This window comes from Sinocyclocheilus anshuiensis, unplaced genomic scaffold (genome assembly GCF_001515605.1).
Source record: "Sinocyclocheilus anshuiensis isolate Anshui unplaced genomic scaffold, SAMN03320099.WGS_v1.1 scaffold557, whole genome shotgun sequence".
Taxonomy (NCBI): Eukaryota; Metazoa; Chordata; class Actinopteri; order Cypriniformes; family Cyprinidae; genus Sinocyclocheilus; species Sinocyclocheilus anshuiensis.
In genome coordinates this window covers 103,163-107,740 of record NW_015540883.1, presented here as the reverse complement: position 1 = coordinate 107,740, position 4,578 = coordinate 103,163, and the positions used below count along the sequence as shown (strand labels likewise).

The window sequence follows — 4,578 nt, the reverse complement described above, 5'->3', positions numbered from 1 at the left end:
ATATACATATTTACATTTTAATTGTTGTTTTCTTTCTCAGGTAGATGCTGGAACAAAAATCAGCCAGGCCACAGCATCTAAAATGGAAACTTCTATTAAAGTGGCTCCGTAACGTAAGAGACTTGGGATGGTGGAAGGAGCAGAAGAACCAGAAGATCAGAGATCAGGCAGAGCTCTACTGGTGCCCCTTAGGGGATTGATTTATCTATAATTATCTATAATATCTACTTAATGTTCTGATGTAGTTATAATTGGTCATTGTTCTGTTTTATAAATCTATTCAATATATCCTACTGTCAATAGTTTGGGGTCAGAAAGTTTTTTTTTCTTTAAGAAATTACTTGTATTCAGCAAGGGCGCATTAAATTGATGAAAAGTGACAGTAAAAACTTTTACATTGTTGGACAAAAATCCTATTTAAAAAAAATGCTGCTCTTTTAAAAGCTCTATTCAAAATAACCTGAAAAAATGTATCACTGTTTCCACAAATGAAGCAGCACAACTGTTTTCGAGACTGCTGATGATAAGAAGTGTTTCTTGAGCACCAAAACAGAATATTTGAATAATTTCTGTTGGATTGTATGACACAGAAGACTGGAGTAATGGCTGCTGAAAATTCAAATTAAACATAATAGTAAAACAGTTTTTTTAAATATTAAAACAGTTATTTAAAATTGTAATATTTCATGATGTTACTGCTCTACCTGTATTTCTGATCAAATAAATTGAGTTTTGGTGAGCATAAGAGACTTCTTTCAAAAACATTTACAGATCTTACCGATCCTAAACTTTTGAGCAGTGTATTTTCTGCATTTTTACATGGCTGTGAATAAATCAAAGTATTTGAAATTTATGACTCTTAATTAATTACTTCTACTTTCAACATGTGCAATTATTCTGCATGTGCATTAATAGTAATATTGCAGCATTCTGCAGGTACAAAGTTTTGTTATTTGTTAAGGCCGCAAAGGCCCTACACAGGTTTATGTCCACATTTCCCTCCAAAGTGTGGGCATACTGTGAGGTCTACTGGGGCCCTAAGCAGAAGAACCAAAAGATCAGAGATCAGGCAGAGCTCTACTGGTGCCCCTTAGGGGATTGATTTATCTATAATTATCTATAATATCTACTTAATGTTCTGATGTAGTTATAATTGGTCATTGTTCTGTTTTATAAATCTATTCAATATATCCTACTGTTCAATAGTTTGGGGTCAGAAAGTTTTTTTTTCTTTAAGAAATTACTTGTATTCAGCAAGGGCGCATTAAATTGATAAAAAGTGACAGTAAAAACTTTTACATTGTTGGACAAAAATCCTATTTTAAACAAAATGCTGCTCTTTTAAAAGCTCTATTCAAAGTAACCTGAAAAAATGTATCACTGTTTCCACAAATGAAATTTTCGAGACTGCTGATGATAAGAAGTGTTTCTTAAGCACCAAAACAGAATATTTGAATCATTTCTGTTGGATTGTATGACGAAGAAGACTGGAGTAATGGCTGCTGGAAATTCAAATTAAACATAATAGTAAAACTTAAAAAAAAAAGTTTAATATTAAAACAGTTATTTAAAATTGTGATATTTCATACTGTTACTGCTTTACCTGTATTTCTGATCAAATAAATGTAGTTTTGGTGAGCATAAGAGACTTCTTTCAAAAACATTTACAGATCTTACCGATCCTAAACTTTTGAGCAGTGTATTTTCTGCATTTTTTACATGGCCCTGAATAAATCAAAGTATTTCAAATTTATGACTCTTAATTTATTACTTCTACTTTCAACATGTGCAATTATTCTGCATGTGCATTAATAGTAATATTGCAGCATTCTGCAGGTACAAAGTTTTGTTATTTGTTAAGGCCGCAAAGGCCCTACACAGGTTTATGTCCACATTTCCCTCCAAAGTGTGGGCATACTGTGAGGTCTACTGGGACCCTAGGTACACATTTTCAGCTGGGACGACCCAGCCCACAGTGAACCCACACTTGCCCCACTGTGTCCACACCCAGCCCACAGTGTACCCACACTTCCTCCATTATGGTAACAAGATTCCCCCATAATTTTGTAATGGTAACAAGATTCTTGCGTTGCACCCATGTCTTGGGGATAGCACAATACATTTAAGTCATGCGTAATGTAGACTTCTTAAATGCTGAAATTAATTGTTATTATTAAACTATATTCTTTGAAAACAGCTAAGAATTATTAGCTGTGGCTATACAACATTTTTTGATTACAAGTTATAAAACAGGCTTTGTATATATTTGAAATACACGAAAGACTGAAAGAAAAGCGCTTAAGCGCGACAAATTTATCAGCCACAGATGAATTCTCACGTGTTTCTCACCGTAAAAATATTCAAGGACACAGCCTTTGTTATTGATCGTATGTAAGGCATGAGCAATAACAAATAGTAAATCTATAAACGTTCAAAACAGTACTTAGTACTTTAGTACTTGAACTAAAAGATTGATTTACAATAATACTTCCTATGTGGCGTTTAAATAAATAAACAAATAAATAAATAAAAGGAAACAAGAAAAACCGATGCACCTGTGGTTATACAAACAAAAATACGCTCTGGATGCAATATGCAACAGAGGGATAAAACGATTATTAAAATTTATGAGGTCACTCTAATGAAAGCATCAAGCGTTTCGAGTTTTATTTTTATTTTTTATTTTTTTAACCATTTCTGCACAGTTTAATTAAGACGCTGCTCCCTTTAAGAGCTGTTGGAAGTGAATGAATTGATTCAGCATTTCGACACCTCCGTAAGGATGCATTAAACTCGACAAAGCGGTTTAATAAAGGATGTATTGATCTCGTGAATTAGCGAATTTTACAATACCAATTTTTTTTAATTGGCTGTTAAGGTTAATATGGGAATATTACATGACACGCTGATCATTTAACAATGAATTGGCGCAAAACGCACACCTTTTGGACAAATCTCGCAACATGATTCATCAACTGCCACAAATACTGCCTAAACAAAATGCTGATTGTGTGCACTTTATTTACTGTACCAGTATTTTAAATTGGCCTTTGTACTTAGCTTTATTGCATGGCACAAAAACAAAAAAAAAAAGTGTTACCTTGCCAAAGCACTGACAGAGCCCATTGATCTAATAGCACTTTATGAGCGCTCCAAATGCAAACTTTGCATGCAACAATCAGGCAGCTATTGACATAACTCTGATCCAATGGCATACAGGCATCGTCAGATTGACAGTACTCTCATTTTATTTCAGGGTGACCGTGCCACTCTTTATCGCAACCCTGCTAAACTATAGTGCCAGTGCAAGCGATCATTGGCGCCCCTTCAGCCTGGAGACGGTACTGCTTGGCTTTTTTTATGTATGTATTTATTTATTGCTCCAACAACAATCAATATTTAATGAAAACTATGCAATGTTATTTTAGGATTCTTCCATTTCTGCATCTAAACATCTACAAACCTAAAACCTGCTCTGTTATACTGTTGTTTGCAAATTGTTTATCGCGCAATTTAAATTATATCTACATGTTTTTTTAATCATAATAAACTTGTTTGTTAGAATAGACAATTACAGCGGTCTATAACAGATATTACCAGGGTTTGTACAAGCTGCTTAAAAAGCTTGAAGTAGCCTACTTGTCTTTTACTTTTTGAAATGTAAATCTTAAAAAAAAAAACTTGGAAAAAGCCATATTTATGAAAAGGTGCTTGACCTATTGAAAAACAATATGAATGAAATTAGTGTTTAATTTTTAGTAATGACAATTTTTGTTGTCATAAAAACCTTCATTACAATGCAAAATAACAATTGTCTATACAAAATATTATGAAAACAATAACTCTTGTACTTTTTTCATCATTATATTGTGTATATATTATAATTGTAAAAAAAAAAAAACTTTAAACAAGTCACATAATAATCAATCATCGCTGCTTAAAAATGTAAGTCGAAAATTAAACTCTTAATGCATGAAATAATATACAGAATCAGTAAATTCGAGTTTAATGTGGATATATTATCAGTAAACTAATCATTAAACATTTGTAATCATTCAGGAAATATTGCAAGAGTGTCTGTCTGCGGACTGGAGAGGGGCGTAACTGGAAGGAGGCGTAACTTGAACAAGGGGGCTTAACTTGAAGTTGTCCAAATCACACAGAACCACGCGAGATGTCAAAACGAGATGTTGTTGGCAAGATGGCCGCTTGTATAGAGACAACAGCTGAGAATTTTTTTTGTCCCGAAATAACCGTTCAGATTGAAGTGTGTAAGTGTATGTATTTTCATACAGTGGTATTGTTTATGGAGTTAATAATCTATTAAAACTAAGGTGTAAATTAAGCAATATATAAGCAAAAGGTGTAAAGACGTTATCCCCCAGTTTCACAGACTAAAATGCATGTCTGGGCTGTTTTAACTGAAAACAACTTGAACTGACTGATCTTAAAATAACTGTTTTTTGTCTCAAGATGCACATCAGTAGTGTTTTTATCCAAGGCACGTTTATAAAAGCTACTTAAATGTCCTAATTGAACTATGGCCTAATCCCGGCTTAATCTAAACCCTGTCTGTGA

The 4,578-nt window shown here is 33.3% G+C and overlaps 1 long non-coding RNA gene across 1 annotated transcript in view; it reads left to right on the top strand.

The window, feature by feature from the left end:
* The window catches only part of LOC107688611 (uncharacterized), a 2,076-nt gene extending 1,723 nt beyond the window's left edge, over nucleotides 1-353 (top strand). The window contains exon 3 of the long non-coding RNA XR_001634248.1: nucleotides 41-353. This is a non-coding gene — a long non-coding RNA (uncharacterized LOC107688611). The remainder of the gene's footprint in view (nucleotides 1-40) is intronic.
* The last annotated feature ends 4,225 nt before the right edge of the window (nucleotides 354-4,578 follow it).